Here is a 20,413-nt window from a genome sequence, read left to right as displayed (position 1 = left end):
TGTTTCAGGTTTTAGTTTATATATGTTTTATCCTAACACAAATATAAAATTATGTACTAGAAAATAGCATTACAAACTAAAAACAAAGTTAAAATTAAACAGAAAACCAGCATTGCAATTGCTAGGAATCATTACTTCAGTCTGAAAGGGCAAGGAAAGACTTATTAAAGGAGGTGACATTTGCATTGGACTTGAAAGATTGGATTTGTGAACACAAAGACAGAAAAAAGGAATTTCAGCTGCATCAAACTGAATGAAGAAGGCAAAAGTATATAAATATTCTTCTTTTTAAAAGATTTTATTTAGTTAGTTTTATTTTTAAATATTTTATTTATTTATTTATCTTTAGAGGAGAAGGAGAGAGGGAGAGAAACATCAATGTATGGTTGCCTTTCGTGTTTCCCCTGCAGGGAACTGGCCTGCAACTCAGGCATGTGCCCTGACTGGGAATTGAACCACGATCCTCTGGAGATTTTATTTATTTATTTATTTTTAGAGAGAGGGGAAGGGAGGGAGAAAGAGAGAGAAAAACATCAATGTGTGGTTGCCTCTCACATAGTTTGGTTCACATCAATTCACTGAGCTACACCAGCCAGGGCTCTATACATATTCTTAACCCTGTTGCTAAAATAGTCTTCCTGAGGTGTCATTCTAATCATATGATTCTCTGATGTTAAAAACGTTCAAAAGTTTCTCATGTCCCAATACATTCCTTATAAACTCTACACCAGGTTTGAGAAACGGCACAGTGCAGACCCAACCAACCTTTCCTTTGTCAGTTCTCATTAATCTTCTAAACAAAAGTTATGCTTCTGTCAGGCAACATTAATCCCTGCCTAGAGAGCACTACTCAGTCTTGCTCTGGGCCCAAGTCTATGCTTGATGGGGCTCTCCACCTGCAACGTGTCCATCTCTTCTTCCCACCCCACATTCCACACAACAAACCCATGTTGTCCACACAAGAAGCCATTCTGACCTACACAGCCAACTCCTGTGCTCCCTTCCCTCACACTCCAACATTTTGTGAGGTTGGCCTCTCTCTGTCGCCACTCTTATATTTCTGTTTCAAACTCCCATTTGGTACTTTGAGGGTGCCAGTTCTAAATTCAAGTAGGTTTATTTGTAACTGTCTTACCCTACCATGAACTCACATGATAGTTGAGGAAAGATTACATATTACCCATATGTTCACGCATTACCTGGCCATACAACATCTAAGTAAATGCCTCCTCTGAAAGAGCTTCTCAGTAAATAGCCATTGAACTGCACGGACGTTATCATCAAGCGAGTCAATAGATCCATTACCTTGCCTGAATGAAAGTAACAGGATGTATGTAGACTGGGAGGTCTTTATAAAACTTAATGATGTCCCTCTGTAGTCGTTTATTATTAAAAGCTGTTAATTCTCTGGAGCACAGGAAAATGATTTTCAATGAATAGATAAAAATATTGACATACTTTTAATACATTTGGGTCATGAATTACGAGAGAGTTTAGTGAAATCTTTACATTAGTGCAAATTAACATTTCCTTTCTCTATATTGAATCTTACAGAAAAAAATTCTAAATTAAAGGGTAATTCAAATATGGTAATAAAGAGCCAGTATTGCTGGAGGCTTTACTGGGGGAGGAGGAATTATGCTACTAGTGATGTTTCTGTTCTATTTGGCCTCATAATTTTTCAAAGAATGTCCTTCCCCTGAAACTCAATTGCTTTGAGTTTTAGTTACTATAAGAGGAGTAAAAATAATGTTCCACTTAATTCATTCATGGCATTCACATTAATTTCCATTAATTTCATCCCAAACATTTGCTAAAGAAGGCAAAAAGAAATAGATTTTGAATAAAAATCAGGTCACTGGGAAATTCAATAAAAGGTAAGTGCAAAGGCAAAAGGCCCCAGAAGTCCATTTCTCTCCCTCTTGATGACTGTAATAAACAGGTGCCGGTCATTAATTCTGGAACAATTATTTAATTATTTTACGTGTGTCAGACACCGTACTAAACATCAGGAAAAATAAACTGGCAGTTATTACATGGCAGACAAAACAGAGCTCTCGAGTAACTGAAACTGTATGACAAACTTGTGAAATGAAAATCACACTATAATCTCAGCACCAGCAGGCATGGATTTGAACTGTTTTTCATGTGCCCTTTAGTGCTGATAGGTTTCTGAACCGTCTCCTTGTCCTCTGTCTGTAACTAATGAACTGTATTTGCAGAAATGATGGACTATATTTGCGTAAGAATGAAGTTTTTGTACATAGAAAAAAAGTATTACTATCAAGTACCTCATTGGCCTCGTAGACTAATAACTCTATTGCAGAATGCTTCTAAGAAATAAATCCACCATCTTATGCTTGAAAGGATAACTAATTATTATCGATTATTATTAAGTAATTACTCCATGTAATTATTTAATGTCTTTTAGATGGTATTTACCAAAAACAAAAACCTATTCTTGCAATGTTTGGTCAGAAGCTATCTGTTTTTTGTTTTGTTTTCCCTCATATATATTTCTTCTTATCTTCGTTCAAGTACAGTTGTCTGCATTTACCCTCCTAACCCCCCCAAAATATATAAAGAACTCACACTACTACTCCAGGCAGAAAAACAACCCAATTTGAAACTGGGTAAAAGACCTGGAGAGATACTTCTCGAAGGAGGGCATATAGAAGGCCCAGAAGCGCTTAGCATCACGAGTCATCAGAGAGATGCAAATTAAAACCACAATGAGATACCACTTCACACCGGTCAGAATGGACATCATAAACAAATCAATAAACATCAAGTGTTAGCCTGTTCTGTATTTGAGTGTCATTGGTCATATTTTGCTTGCTTGTTTGTTTTGTTTAGACTGACAGGGTCCAGAGGGGAGAGGGGAGAGAATCATAGGGGAAAAGGGGATGGACTCACATGAACAAGTATAAAGGACACATGGACAATAACTAAGGGTGGGGGGCAGAAATGGGAGGGAGGCGGGGAGCATGGGGCCGGGGGCCGGCAGGGTTGGGAATATAAGACAGAAAGCTGTACTTGAACAAGAATTAAATTTAAAAATTGTTTAAAAAATCAAGTGTTGGAGAAGACGTACAGAAAAGGGAACCCTAGTATACTCTTGGGGGGAATACAGACTGGTGCAGCCACTATGGAAAACAGCATGGAATTTCCTCAGAAAACCGAAAATTGCCTTTTGTCCTGGCAATTCCACTGCTGAGATTATATCCTAAGAATCCTGAAACACCAGTCCATAAAAACCTATGCACTTCATCTGGCAATTTTGCTTGGGAAAATTTTGTAAGTGACAGTACAATCTATTTTTAAAAATTACCTTACCAAAAGGGTACATGAAGGTCAAAATATGTAAGTAGATGTGAAACAATAATTAATTCTTAGTGAACACTATCAGATAAGAACAATAATCTATCATCTGACAAAGAGAATTAATGTCCGCCTAGCAACTCACAGATTATTTGAAGTAAACTTCCAAGGCAAATGCAACCTGCAAATTATAGGTAGACAGGAAATGACTATTTAGTCAATCAGGAGGAATGTTTGTGCAGAAAGCACAATTCAAATATCAGTAATGAGACTATTTAAAGCTCATGTAAATACAATAATCTTCTTAAAGACATGGCACTTTTATTTTAAGAAAGGTTTACCTTTTGAAGTATCAAAATTATTACTTAAAGTGACTACTATACCTGCTGGACTAGACAGAGAATACACAGAGAGACACAAGAAACAGCTCCTGCCACGAATAAGCATCCGGCCTTTCAAGCATGGGGGACACTATGTGCTCATTGTGGTACTGGGAGAATGAGCTAATGGAAAGACATTGTTGATAAATGTCTCTCATTTATTATAAAATGAGGTTCAGAATTTTTTTGCTTTTCTGAAGGCAAACAAAATTTTGCCTTTTCTTTAGTTCTTAATTAAACATATTAAGATATACTTTTATCTTTTGATCAATACATTTAAAAATTGTAAACAGAATGTCAACGTCTCAGCCTTAATTTATGAGTTTGAGGTCAACACCGTCACTCATTCATTCTTTGTTTTATTTAATATAAAGCCAGACACTGGATTGGATTTCAAACACAATGGAGATTTACATTTGGAGAGATGCTAAGATTTTAGAAAAGGAGCATTAAGTTGCATACACATGGGTTCGTTTGGCATTTGGTTTTCTTAGTCTCTCAATAAAAAGGTGAAACAGAACACCATGGGGGAAAATCAATTAAAAAGTTAGCAAAAGTCATGTGTATAACCTTTCCAGGAAACTGGCCTTTTCATTGAATAATCAATGCCATAACACCTGTTCCCAAATCTGAGAACACAATGAAATTTAGATTACCATCTCTCTGTTAATTAGCATTCTACTAAAAACAAAGCTTAGAGAGGATAGCTCAGCACGTATTCTTAAATCATCCTATCACTGAGAGAGTGATGGATATTTTTCGACAGCTCAATTAAATGTATAGGAAGCATTACAAAGTACCTAAAAAACACATCAGCTGAAAATTCAATCTCTAAATCTTCCCCAAATAATATAATTAGAATTTTCTACTTTGTTGATTAATACAAAGTAAATCTTTTTCTTTTTAGTGTTTCAGAACAACCATGTTTCTCATGATCTATTTAGACCAGAACAGTTGTTTCCATTATGAATTCAGCATAGGACCAAAGGCTTCTTCTCTCTAGCAATCCTGTATGGCTTAAATTCCATTAAACCAAATAGAGTGCAAGCTCGTTTACATTTGAGACAGCAGGGTGTTGTAAATTTTATTTTAACTGGTTGGAATATATGATTCAAAAAATTAGGAGCAAAAAGTCTCCTGCTGTTGCAAATATACAGTTATCAACTTGCTGAATCTCGCATGCCAATGAAAAGTTATGCAAATGAAGCAGGATTTCCACATGTGCAGGAACTAAGCAGTAGAAATAAGATGTGTTCAATGAGCGCCCTGGTAGGGTAGAAAAGTACAATGCAACACTCTTAAAAAGATTCATTGTGTAAGTGCCCATACTGAATAATGTGTAAACCACCCAACTGTGTGTGATTCCACATCAAATGAATCGGTTTTTATCACCATGTTAAAAAAAGTACTCAGCTATTTAGAAAATAGCAGAAGATAGTAACCTCCAAATGCTGAGTGGATGGCAGAGTCAGAAAATGTTGTCAACACTGTATTTCCATTTACTTAAAGAAAGTCGTGCCATAGAACCATGCCATACAATTCTATAGCCATGGATACATTTTCTACAATATTTTCTGAGAGACACACCTGGGCAACAGTAAGCACATTGGGAAGATGATTTTGCTTGTCTAACCAACAATTTGTCTGACTATTATAGTTTGCAGGATAACTTGTTTATTATAAGAAGGACAACTAATAAAGAATACATTTGTAATCATGTATGTGACTTTGTTCTTTTATGTAGCCAAGGCAATAAATAAAAAAAGATTAGTATTTACTTGCCTGAACCAAGCTCTCTAAATAGAATATAAAGGAGCAGAAAAGCATATTTCCCATATTATAAGCAAATGTTAATCAATAAATTTTTACTGACCGTAAAATACCTCTTTTAATATTATGAATATTTGGTATCCATTGTTCTTTAAATTAAACAAAATGTCCTCTATACCTGGACTTTATTTTTATCATCTTTTTCAACACATACATGGTCACCATTTTATGATACCCATTTTTTGATAGAGAGCTTAAAATCTATAATCAAATTCTCTTACTCAAAAACATATTTATTTGTTTATTTGACTTTACTATTTACTCCATCTCTTGATTCCAGTCTTATTACACATTGTGTTACCTCTGACTAGCCTGACTTTTTCTGCTCTGTCTGGTTGATTGAACTTTAAGATCTCAACTTAAATGCAATTCTCTCGGGTAGTCTTTTAATATTGGTATTTACCAATATATTAACCAATATTGGTTAACCAATATATTTACCAATATTACCCCATAGTGCCCTGTACGTACACTTATCATAGCCCTTATGCTATGATGTGTCTTTTCAAAAATTGAGAAAAAATTGACATATAATATTGTGTAAGTGTAAAGCTTATAATGTATTGATTTATGTGTATATATATATATATATTGCAATGAAAATATTTTTAATTTCTGTTCTTTACCTCCAGACTCTGTTCCTTGAAGGCAGACACTGTATGTTGTCTGGCATTTGTGTCTCTTTTGGATAGAATGATGCCACATAGAAACTAGACATTAAAATATTTAATAAATGAATTAACTAGAAAAAATAAATAATTCTAAATATAGTTAGATGCTTAAATTTTTCTAATCGTAATCAAGCCTTTACTATTTTTCTGTATCTATTGGTGTACACTTAGTATTCTCTTTCACAGAGAACAGTTTCACAGATTCACAGTTTTCTCACTTGATAACACAGGCTCAGGAATGTGCCTCCTTAGCATTCCGTATGTGTGTCTGAAGAATGAACAACAGCGTGAGACTGTAAGATGTTGAAAGACAAGCTTTCCTTTGCTTGGCTTTTTCTTCCATGCCCAATATTTGATAAGCTACATAGAGCTTTCTTGGGATTTCTGCTGGTACTAACTGCCGGGCCATTAGTCTTTAAAATTAGGCATGTAGTTAACTATTTTAAACATAGCTTTAATGTATCTACTATTTTTTGTGGCAAACATTCAAAGAAAATGAAAAGGTTGTAAAAGTCTGCTAAGTCATGAACTCTTTGTTCACTCAGAAGACAAAATAGTTCTGAAATGTCAAAAGAAAGACATAAGATTTTTGCAATATTATAATAAAATATGGCATACTGGCAAAAATAATGTATACTGTTTACTTTTCATTTAATTGTAAACTACGAAGATATTTTAAAATGCATATTTTGAGATAAAGGTAAAGACAAGATCGCAGAATACTATAAAAGAGATTATAGAGCTACTCATGAGTGAGATACACAATGAGCGCAAAGAATTAGAATTCTTATACTTGGCCTTGAAAAGAGACCTCCTGATTAAAAGCAGTGTGGCTCTAAAGTTAAATAATTCTTCTCAGCTGTTAATCAGTATTATCTTGGAGATTTGCTTTCGGCTTTTGTAAAAAGAATATGAACATTTATGTGGAATACAAAATAATTTTCAATGAAAACTCAGGGCCCCTAACTAATCTAATTAAGCTTTATTTCTCAGTATTTTACTTATTGCAGGCTTTTAAAACCTGAATAATTTTTTGAATCTACTAAATTCATTCTAATAAAAGACTAAATTATTTATTGTGCATTTTTTAACTTCACAGAGTTTAGAAATTAAAATATTTTATTTGGGGGGGTAATGTATTTAAATTTTATTTTGATACAAATAAGTATAGTGATAATGAAAGAAATATTCTTCTATTGTTAAAAGTACAAATAAACCCTGCCTGGTGTAGGGTTTATGCTCAGTGGACTGAGCATTAGCCTATAAACCAAAAGGTCGCTGGTTTGATTGCTAGTCAGGGTACATGCCTAAGTTGCTGGCCAGGACCCTGGCTGGGGGTATGTATGCAAGAGGCAACTGATCAGTGTGTCTTTTGCATATCTATGTTTCCCTCCCTTTCTTTAAAAAATATAACAGACAAGCAGCTTCAGTTTGAACAATTCAAATGGTGTGAGAGTTGCATTTCATTGTGACTGTGCTGAATATTACTGAATTTTATATTTAGAAAGGATAAAGTGGAAAATTGCATGTTATGTATATCTAACCACAATAAAAATTAGAATACTAAACAAATTGATGCATTATTTTATGTTTAATGTGTTGCTTATACTTACATAAAAATATTTTCCTTAAATCAGAATTAACTTTTTATATATCTTTGACAAATTTAGAATTTAATATAGCCTATACTGATACACTAGCACAATTTTAAGAGTTCACAAAATAATTGTTAAAGTATTAATAGGTCCGTGGGGTTTTTTTTCACTTTGATTAAAGAAACGACACTGCTTTTAACAACTAATAGTTTTTTAAATCATATTGCAAGGGACAAAGAGGATAATATTGCTTAAAGTATTCTAACTATAGTTCTGTACTTTTTAATTTTTCTATTTGATGACATTAATATAGACTATTAAATTATTTTATTAGCCTTATCTGAAATGTCTATTAACTTTTTTACTTGGATAATCCAGGTACCATAAATACCCACCTAGCATGCAAGGTAAATCAGACTTGTTGATTACTTCAGATTCTGACATCATGCACTATGGGAAGGTTCACCAAATACTTTACCATCCAAATTCAGATATTTTGCGTATTAATAATTACCCTTATATGATGGACACAAACAGGAGCAATCTCAGATAAACCAGAAGATATGGCCACCTTATTGTGGGCCATATTTTAGAAGAACTGAAGTCTCTTTAGTTTTCCTTAGTAAATCACTTTGATTGGAAAATAGTAAGAACACGTATTGAGTGAAACTTTGTGCTTAAAACAGATTTTTTAACACATTATCAGTTTCCTCTTTCACTAGGTGCCAAAAGACTGTTAAATAATATGCTTCCACAGAGATTACAGAGCAAATAAAGATTGTACACAGCAAGTGAGTGAAAAATAAAAAAGGCCAATATATTTGTAAACTGATTTGGCACATTAAATCAGTGTTCAGAATTTCAAAAAACCAAAACCACTCCCCCCGCCACACCCCTTTATTCAGTCAGTTGACACTATAACAAATTCAGAGAGGCTGTTCAATTATCGAAACTTGTTATTCTAAATTGACCTCTGCCGAGTTTAGGTTATTATGTGAGACACTATGTTAGATGCTGTAATTATAAATAATATGATTTAAATCCTATTGCTGAGTAATTTGTTCTCTAGTACAGAACACAGAACACTAAGCCAATAACAAACAAAGCAAGTTATACAATCTGTAATAAAATTATGCATAGGACACTAAGGAAGGTTTGTCTTATCTTTTCTGTCAATACGTATTTTTCCAGACTGACTGGTCTCAGTGGCTTCATTTTACAAATTTATTTATTCACATTTCCATTCATGTGCTAAGTCACTTTATTCCCCCAGTTGCTAATGCACAAGATTAAGGTGGTGATATGTTGATCTTTTTCCACCTTATTCAACTGCTTGGGTTGAATTATATTATACATGAATTAGGGAAGAACTGAAATGGGCAGATTCATAGTTATTGAATAGAATTATAGATTTAAATGTAGTTTCACTTTTAAAGAAATTGAACACAAGTCTATTTTCCACTGTTTATATACTTTCAACCACAGACTTATTAGCTGCATGATAGAGAAGCTGAACCAACTTTTATTTTATACTTAACTCTTCTAAATTCTCAGGTAAATTCAAGAATTACTGTGATTAATTCTATGTATTTAGGAAGGTATATTGCCATTGAATCAACCTGATTAGAGATGATTAATTATATTTTACTCTGATAAATTACATGTTTCAACAGCTTTTGGAATGCATGTTTCTGAACTGGCTACACTATTGAAATGCAGTACAGAAAATCTCAAGGGTATTTTGGTATAGTTGGTATGGGCTAGAGAACTCCTGTAATGAGAAAGGCTGGGGATATAGAGAAGTGGATGCTAATTTCATAATAATCATGAGAAGTAAATATTCAAACACAATTTCTGATGCATAAAGGTTTAAAACAACATTTATAGAAAAATGACCATTTGGTCTCTACATTTCCTATACTTTTCTTAACCTCCCCCTGTCTATCTTCTACCTACCATTTGTTACTTACTCTTTGTACCTTCTCCCCCTCTCTCCCCACCCACTCCCCTGTTGATAACTCTCCCTGTGATTTCCATTTTTGTGATTCTGTTCCTGTTCTAGTTCTTTGCTTATTTTTTTTTAGGTTCAGTTGTTGATAGTTGTGAGTTTGTTATCATTTTACTGTTCATAATTTTGACCTGCTTCTTTTTCCTGAATAAGTCCCTTTAACATTTCCTATAATGAGGGCTTGGTGATGATGAACTCCTTTAACTTGACCTTACTGGGAAGCACTTTATCTGCCCTTCCATCCTAAATGATAGCTTTGCTGGATAAAGCAATCTTGGATGTAGGTCTTTGCCTTTCATTATGTGGAATACTTTTTTCCAGGCCCTTTTTGCCTGTGAGGTTTCTTTTGAGAAATCAGTTGATAGTCTTATCCGAACTCTTTTGTAAGTAACTGTCTCCTTTTCTCTTGATGCTTTTAAGATTCTCTCCTCATTTTAACCTGGGATAATGTAATTATGATGTACCTTGCTCTATGCTGTCCAACTTCTTTGGGACTCTCTGAGCTTCCTGGACTTCCTGGAAGTCTATTTCATTTGTCAGATTGGGAAAGTTCTCCTTCATTATTTGTTCAAGTAAGTTTTCAATTTCTTGTTCTTCCTCTTATCCTTCGGGTACCCCTATGATTCAGATGTTGGGACACTTAAAGATGTCCTGGAAGTTCCTAAGCCTGTCCTCATTTTTTTTGAATTTTTGTTTCTTCATTCTGATCTGGCTGAATGTTTCTTTCTTCTTTCTGGTCCACATCATTGATTTGAGCCCTGGTTTCATTCCTGTTACTGTTGATTCCCTACATATTTTCCTTCATTTCACTTAGCATAGCCTTCATTTTTTCATCTAATTTGCGACCATATTCAAACAATCTTGTGAGCATCCTGATAACCACTGTTTTGAATTGTGCATCTGATAGGTTGGTTACCTCTTTGTTGCTTAGTTGTATTTTTTCTGGAGCTTTGATCTGTTTTTGGACCATTTTTATTTGTCTTGGTGTGCCTGTTACATAGTAAGGGGTGAAGTCTTAGGTGTTCACTGGGGCGTGGCAACCCATGTAACTGCATTTTGACTTTTTTTTTTTGTGGGGGACGGGTCCAAAAGAGAATAGGGCTTCCTGCTCCTCTCTCTACCAGTTTTCAGTCACTTCCCCCACTTCCCACAAGCAAATTGGGCCCTCTGGGGCTGATTCCCAGGTGGGTGGGTTTGTGTACATTCTAGGACCCTGTGGGTCTCCAGCAAACTCTCCTGTGAGGCTGGGAGTTTTTCCCACTGCTGCCTCAACCCTCACTGGTGTTTTCAATCAGAAGTTTGCAGTTTTATTTCCCCACTTTGGGATCCCGGATTGCACAGTCTGTCTTGCTCCCAAGTTGTTCCTCCCATTTTATCTACACAGAAATGTGGGACTGCCCAGTTCACAATCTGCTGTTTTGCCCACCCCAGTCCACCTTGCTGCAAGTCCTCTCTGCCTGGCTGCCCATCTCTGCTTCTCCTACCAGTCTGGATGAATGTTTCTTCTTTAACTCCTTGGTTGTTGGACTTCTATAAGGTTCGATTTTCTGGCAGTTCTGGTTGTTTTTTGTTTTTTAAATTTGTTGTTGTCCTTCTTTTGGTTGCGTGAGGAGGCACAGTATGTCTACCTATGCCTCCATCTTGGCCGGAAGTCTCACAAAGATGTAAAAGTTTTTATCACCTTAAAAGAAGCAGTGAAGAGCCTTTTTTTATTACTAATCAGAGAACCATGCTACTACATTACCAAGTCTGATGCTTTTACCAGCAGGACTACCTAACCTGCCTGTCCCAGTAATAAGCAATCGCAATCAGCTTATGTGTGCATGCATACTTTGCACTTACAATAGTGTGCCCACCCGCTGCTTTTCTCTAGATACAGGCCTCTGCTTCCTTATTGCTCTCCTTAAGAATTCTTCCTACTTTGTTTTTCAAAACCAAATTGTTTTCCCCATTTGTATATCTAGTACCAAAGGTAAGTATATAGCAGGAAAATACTCTTAGAACTGCTCTCCTAGCCTGGAATATTTAATGAAAGCCAACTAAATTAAGTTCACTCCCTTTCATTATAAATTTGCTTCTCCTTCCATTATTTTCTAACATGTGGCTACAGGAATCCCTGCTTCATTTAGCATAAGGTGTTATTATCACACGTTTCTTTGTAGTTCTTTTCATCTCCTCACTGAAACTATACTTTAGCTGAAACTATACTTTACTTTCACTTAGTAATGTAATAAGTGTCACTGTCCTTTCTCACAGAGTTCCACTTCCAAGAGTAATGGTCCCACTTCTTATATATAGTACCAGTTTTCCTTTTAAACCTACTGTGCTTAAATTCGTCTCTGGCTTTCTCTGAACTACTGTGCTACTTTCTCTCTGAGCCAGCTATTTGGCAAAGCTGCATGTAATATTTACATTTATATGTAAGCGTTTCACTTTCATAGTTAAGGAAAAGAAAGTTTTAGATTAGGTGTTTAACAAAGTTTGCTTTGGCAGAGTTTATGTATTACAGATTCGGGAAGGTTGTGGGGGAAATTCCTGTGGAGTACTTTGAATATGAGGCAAGTTTAGACTTTTTTTCTTATTAGCAAGGAACATTTCTGAGCAAACTTTAGAAGCCATTTTGAGGACCTTTCCTATAGTGAACCTGTAGAAGGTGCTTGAGGGACAAGTATTGAGAAGAGGTGGTAATAGTCATATAAAAAAGAAAGGAGGTATACACAATTGAGACAGAAGGAAAGAAAACACGATACTATTTGATAGTTGACTAAATGAACTTAGTCAATTTAGGGAAGAGAAAAAAAGCAAGAAATGACTATATTTTTGAAGTTTTAATGTAGGATATATAAAAATCAACTAAGTTCTACTTGTAGCACATTGAATAAAGATCAAAACTAGGGTGTAGATTTGGCACTCAGTCACAGGCAGTTGGAGGGTAGAGTCAGAAATTCACTTAACAAATATTTACATAATACTTATTGAATGCATTGGAGATGAAATACCATAGACGCAGTTCAGTATGGGCAGAGATGATCAACAAGGCAGATAAATGCGTATTTGAGAGGACGCACGGGGAGAAGGACAGTAGGACAACTACCCTGGCAGTAAATACAAATGCTGCCAGTGCAGGGGTTCAGTGCTTAAGAAAACCTGAGAGTTTCTTGNATATGAGGCAAGTTTAGACTTTTTTTCTTATTAGCAAGGAACATTTCTGAGCAAACTTTAGAAGCCATTTTGAGGACCTTTCCTATAGTGAACCTGTAGAAGGTGCTTGAGGGACAACTATTGGGAAGAGGTGGTAATAGTCATATAAAAAAGAAAGGAGGTATACACAATTGAGACAGAAGGAAAGAAAACACCATACTATTTGATAGTTGACTAAATGAACTTAGTCAATTTAGGGAAGAGAAAAAAGCAAGAAATGACTATATTTTTGAAGTTTTAATGTAGGATATATAAAAATCAACTAAGTTCTACTTGTAGCACATTGAATAAAGATCAAAACTAGGGTGTAGATTTGGCACTCAGTCACAGGTAGTTGGAGGGTAGAGTCAGAAATTCACTTAACAAATATTTACATAATACTTATTGAATGCATTGGAGATGAAATACCATAGACGCAGTTCAGTATGGGCAGAAATGATCAACAAGGCAGATAAATGCGTATTTGAGAGGATGCACGGGGAGAAGGACAGTAGGACAACTACCCTGGCAGTAAATACAAATGCTGCCAGTGCAGGGGTTCAGTGCTTAAGAAAACCTGAGAGTTTCTTGGTAATCAACTGGATCCCCCCCAAAAGCCCCCACAAAAAACAAAACCCCAAGAACAAAAACACAAAGAAAACCAACAAATCTAAACTTCCCGAAAGCATGTCCTCCTGAATTTTCTTGTTTTGTTTTTTATTTCTATGCTACACAGTACAATTTTTCTTTAATAAGCAGAGCTGGGGAAAAAAGCAGTTAAAATTCCTCATTACAGAACATAACTTATTCCCAAATTCGGCAGTCTTTCTCTTTGAGTTCATTTTAATGGTATCTCTTTTCTCCCACATTTAATGAGGCAACAATGTGGAATGAGATAGGGCATAATGCATCTGTTTTGATTTTCTACAACTTAAAGGACGTATGTTTTTCATCCTTTTCCCCCCAATGAAATAGAGAACCTTACCTCAGATCAGCTTGACATTTTGATACTGGTGGAGAGCTCTGTCTAAGAATGTTTGAAAAAATTGGCTTTTGCTTAACTCTGTCTCAAGCTGGACTTACAGCAGCAGAAGGCTGGATGAGGATACCCGGCCAGGCATCCCAATCCTCCTGGGGTGACCATTGATTCTGGAGGTAGGAAGGGTCAGTTTCCCCTGGAAGCTGGGGAAGATTCAGGGTGACTGGATCCGTAGCCCACCTGTGCTCAGGTAACATTTGAAGGGCAATGTTAGTTATTGGCCTTTCCTTTTTCCATTACAATTTATGCTGAATTAACATAGAATATAATAATGATTATGCAATTCATCAAATGTGCTATGTTAATTTTGTGGTTGTATCAGCTCACAAGATTCTGTTGTGAGAAAGAATATAAATCTTTTTTTTTTAAAGATTTTATTTATTTATTTACCTTTAAAGGGGAAGGGGAGAGGGAGAGAAACATCAATGTATGGTTGCCTTTTGTGCATCCCCTGCTGGAAGTTGGCCTGCAGGGAACCTGCCTGCAACCCAGGCATGTGCCCTGACTGGGGATTGAACCACGATCCTCTGATTCGCAGGCCTGCGCTCAATCCACTGAGCTACACCAACCAGGGCCATAAATCTTGTATTATAGTCTCATTTTACCCACAAAGTAATTGTTAATACTTTAATAAATTAAATAATTCAATAAACTATACATTTAATACATTAAATAATTTAATAAATTAAAATAATGCATTTTTAACAAATTAGAGAAATTATCTTTTTCTTACCAATACCTAAAGGTTATTCTTAAGTCTTGCCATCATCACAAAGGTTTATTTTTGCCCTTATTTTAAAGTAGTGTGACTTTAATGAGTTCCCTTATTATCTATTTTATTCAATTCTAAATGTTTTCTAAATTTGTCATTTTTTCCATTGGGATTTTAACATTTAACATACTGTCTGTGTAAGAATATAAATACCACACAATTAATATGTCAGGGTAGTCAAACTCATTTTCACTGGGGGCGTTTGAAGGGCTGAATGTAATTTTAGAACTGTATAAATGTAACTACTCCTTAACTAGGGGCAAGGAGCTCAGCACTGTCAACAGGTAGAAACAAGGTGCTGGGCTATATAAAACAAGGTGAAGGTCTGGATTCAGGCCACAGACCTTGTGTTTGCCACCTGTGAAATACGTTGTAAGCTTCAATAAATACTTTTTGTTTAAACAAGGCATCAAAGATGGCCACCCAGGGATTGTGAGAATCACTTGCACATAGAATTTGGTCTGCATGTACACATATTAACATTGGTATTTGGTGTAGAGGAAGGTGGGTCAATATGAGCTTAAAAATACTTTACTTATAATTAATGTAACCCATCATTCTGTATTTCAAAATACATAATGCAATAACATATGTGTCCTTCAGAACAAACATTGTATTTGTAAATAACACCAACATAATCTCAACATGAAACTTTATTTAATAGACAGCTGACATCATTAAAGCATGTTAGGTTTTGTGTAAGATCTGACAGATTTAATATGTAAAATAATTGACAAGTCGATAACAAATTAAAATCAACCTCTTACATGGGTGCATCAATTGTTAAAAACCTGTCAGAAAACTGTCTCTTCTAAAGTTACATGTCAATATCTGGCCTTTAAAAACTGGAGGCATTAAAAAAACTCACATCAATAAAATGATTAAAAAGAGTTACTATGATTCTCTAAAAAAGTTCTCTCAATGCCTACAGAATGTAGATACCTTATTTACATTTAAGGAAATCTCAAAATGACTGAGATTTCTAAAAGATTTTATTTATATATTGTTAAAGAGAGGAAGGGAGAGAGAGGAAGAGGGAGAGAAACATCAATTTGTGGTTGCCTCTGGAACACCCCTCACTGGGGACCTGGCCCAAAACCCAGGCATGTGCCCTGACTGGGAATTGAACCAGAAACCCTTTGGTTTCCAGGCCAGCATTAAATCCATTGGGCCACACCAGCCAGGGTGACTAGTTGAGATTTCAAGATACTTGTTTTAGACACAGTCTATATTATGAGAATACATGGTTCTGCTGCTTTGAAAATCTTTAACCATCTATGTGCAGTATTTCCAAAATAGATTCAAGGATGTGCAACTGACTCATAATTTTAACTTTCTTAAATGTAACTTAGTGATATCAATCTCCCAAATGTTTTTTGATCAATGAAGAACACTATTAAAGGCATGTATATCACAAGAATAGCATTTTAAAAATTGACTTTAACTAATATTTGTCATGGATGAAAATGCAATACATCATTAACTGTCAGTAAAAATGATGTTTCCATGTATATTAAAATGTGAATTGTTCCCTACTCTGAAAGCCATCAAGTTCTACAGTCACACTGGCGATAGTTTATGATCACATATAACATGATAATGGGAAGTGTCACCTACACATATCCTTTCCTTCTCCCCTGGGTATCAACTGTCCCTTCCTGTCTACGTGCTAAATAGCAAGTACTGGACTTTCAGCACATACCTGAGGGGGAAAATGAGCTATTTGTATTCTAAATTAAAAAGAAACACCTTTCCAAAGGCACACTTTCTTTATCTTTCACTAGGTTATTAAAGAATCAAAAAAGTTTATGAAATTCACACCCACAGGGTATAAAAAGGACATGCAGCATAGGAGTTGTGTGAATATAGTTTTAGAGAGCCAAAACTGGAAAGTTTGAAATTATAATTATTCACATGCCTCCCAGAGTATGCAGGGATGTCTGGAAATAGGCAAGACTGGCATCACGTTCGCTATATGTATTCTTGCAACCAACAGAATGTCCAGACGCCTCTTAATGACTCAGAATTGCGAACGAACATCAGAAAGTGATGGCATGGGTCAAAGCCAGCAGAAAGACATCAAGGAGAACTTCCTGTTCTTGAAGAACTGAGGTACCCTGAGAAGGAGGCACAGAGCCAGAGACCTGGAGAAGTAAGAAAAGATACTAGAGTGCTGGGTTACCTCCCCCAGCCACCCCACTGTAAGACATTCAGAAGTGAATCCCCAACAAAGCTGTACAGCAGATCACTCATTGAAGATCTAGAGAAAAGGTGGTCATGACTCCATAGACTTTATGGTGTAGGAGGTTATAGAAGGGTGGCTAGCTGGACACTTGAGAAACACTAAATGTGCCCCACATAAGAGCCAGAATAAGATGGTGTGTGAGGTTAAAAAGTCAAGCATCTGGAATATAAGCAGTTGGATACAACCAGTGCCAGAAATCACTGGGAGAGGGCCTTGGCAGCTTGTAATTGATTGCCAGTGGGTAACTGATTACAAATTACCCAAACAACCTCTAGTATTCCTCAGAAAGTCTGCAATGTAAACAGAGACACTACTCCTTACTAGCTGCCCTCACTGCTTTCTTTATGGGTGAGCTTGAAGTTTTTTGGAGGTTTAGCATTAGCAACAGGAAGGGGAAAGATAACAAACCATTGATTTTGCAAATCTTTATTCTACATGAAACTATTCCACCCTGAAATGACTTTAAAACATGACTGGGATGGACTAAATTTAACTGATTCAATTAGAATCAATTACTTACTACATGGAAGACTGAGGCTTCAGAATAAAGAATAGTTCATGGAACTCAAGTTTTATATTTGCTTGTATCTGACAGTAGATGTTCATTAACTTGTTATTTAAGTGAATCATACTATATGTATTAGTAAAAATATACCCTTTTATAACAATAGAAAAGTCTTCTAGATCAGAAACCATCTCTTAACTCTAATTCATTATGAAGTTGAAGCCTGAAAGAGAATCTTTTACCGTGATTATCTGTAATTTTATATAATTAGAGAAAACCTCTTTCAAAAACTAAGTACTATTTATCTCCTTGCTAATTATTGGTTGAAGAAAACTTCTAACGTATAACAGAATCATCAATACACTAGAGAATTACGGGGTTTTGTAAATCAATGGGAAAAACCCAACTTCTAGCACTCCATCTGGGGAACTCTAAATAGAGAATTGGCTATCTGCTAACACAAAAAGTCCAGTGGAAATATATATATAATTATATATATTATATAATTATAATTATATAAAATGATATATTATAATTAATTATATATTATAATTATTATATATAACTATATAATTATATATAATTATATATTACATTGATTATATATTATAATGATATATTATATATATTATAATTATGATTATATATTATAATAATTAATTATAATATATAATTAATTATAATTGTATAATTAATTATGATATATTATTATAATTAATTATACAATCATAATTTTATATATATATATATATATATATATATAATTCCACTGGACTTTTTGTGTTAGCAGATAGCCAATTCTTGCTTGTTTATTTAATGCCTATTTCCATGGTTCCTAAGCATGCCATGTTAATTTAAATCCTGAAACAAAGACATACAAGAACACCTTCTTTGCATTAAGATAAATTGCTTCAGACTTCTTTAGAATCATGTCTATTAAAGTTGATGAGTTTTCCATGATTTTTGTTGAGAGTTTGTGGGATGTTTTAAAATCTTGTTTGTGCATTAAAGGAGAGATTCCCACAAGAGATGGATCTTGGTAGTGTGTTGCGACCTTTATTTACACTGCATCTATGAGAAAAGAAGCTCCATGTCTGCGTGAGTTTCCAGGAAGGCCTCCCAGATCTTGCTGTCCGAACTAACTGTAGGATAGTCTGTGCCTTGTGCTTGAATCCAGTCCCTTGAGTGACATTCCAGATTACCTGGACTGATGATATCCTAATTTTCTCTTTGGGTACAAGGCAACATCTTGCATCCAGGATGTAGGTAACCACTGGAAAGTTTAGAAAAATCCTAAAGTGGATGCAAAATGTTAAACAAAAGACTAGCATAATTCTTTAACAGCTTCCTTGACCTATCCTGCAAAGGCTCTAATGTTGCTTGTGACACCTGGGCCCTGCATAAAATTTTCATTAAGCCTGGGCCCCAAAGATTATCTAGACCATTTAGATCCGTGCTTCTCAAACTTTCAAATATATTTGAGTGAGGGGGATCTTGTTGAAATGAGGATTCTGAGTTACTAGATGGAGGGTAAGATTCTGCATTTCTAACAAGCTCCTGGGTGGGGCTGATAGGGCTGGGCCGGGACCACTTAGAGCATCAGGGGTTTACGAGGATCAAGACCCTTCTCAGGAATGCAGTGCACCATACTAAAGTTCAATATTTACTGGTGAAACCCACAAAGTCCTCTGCAATTAACAGTATATATACAGTGTAGCACATATTTTAAAAAAATTATTGACTATTTAGAAATTGATGTTTACAGCATCATAGACACAACCTTTGTGTTATTAGTTATTCTTTATTTAAAAGATTGGTAATTCATGCATTTATCATTTACTTTATAGCTTATCACATGCTCCTGAGTCTTGTTATATACTCAATTTTGCTATTCTCTAGACTGCTTTTCAAAATTGCATTCTACCTATTATTTTCACTAATGTTTTAAGTTAATACTTTTAGAAACAGACATGTTTGATACATTTAAATTATTTTCATATTGAATTTACTTATTTACATGTGTAGAAGTCATTGACACTAAAGGAGATTCAACATATTTTTCTCAATTTAATGTCCTGTGACTTGATGAGAATGGTAAGGAAAATAGCCTACATTACCATCTATGTATCTTATCAAAAGATCAACTGGAAGGTGAGGATAACCATGCCAGAGTTGTTTTGAATTGAATGAAAGTACCACCTTTTGCATTATTGTGCTGAGTTTAAATGTTACCCCTTACAGGGGTGTACAAATCTAAAGTGCTACCATTAACAGCAGTGTGGCAAGCCATTGTTAACCACCTACAGCTTTCCCTGGGCAAAATTGATGCTACCTATTGTGTTGTCACTAAAGCACTTCTTTTCACAGTTGCTTTTCAAGTCAAGTGCTCATATTGTTAGAACAGGCCAAGGCGAACTTAATACCCCACTATAGCTCACTCTATGGTAGGTGGAGTGCAAGAGTTAACCTTCACTTGCTCCTTAAAGTGCAGTGTCCATCTTAACAATGCACAAGGGAAGAAAAACTGAATGATGTGAACTTTTATAAGGACCCGAACACACAGAAATAGACCAAGGCTACCTTTTGAATACAAGCTTTATCCAGACATCAGCAACATCCCTTAGACAAGCAGGGTGTCAAAGCTTTACTTGTCTGCATAGCTGCAGCTTTCCACACTGCTGCACTTAATGATAAAAGTTACCAAACAAAGCGCTCCACTCCGGAGAGTTGCTCCCAGCCAAAGCCTCACAGTAAATAAGACAAACACTACCGTTGACAGTGCTACAAGACTGAGCAAGCCTAGGTCATGTAAGTCTGAAACTAAAACATTTCTTCACAATAAAGCAAAATTGTCCACTGAATCTACT

Source organism: Sturnira hondurensis, unplaced genomic scaffold (assembly GCF_014824575.4).
Source record: "Sturnira hondurensis isolate 20B ecotype Veracruz unplaced genomic scaffold, ASM1482457v3 Scaffold0020489, whole genome shotgun sequence".
NCBI classification, from domain to species: Eukaryota; Metazoa; Chordata; class Mammalia; order Chiroptera; family Phyllostomidae; genus Sturnira; species Sturnira hondurensis.
This window is presented reverse-complemented; position numbering follows the sequence as displayed.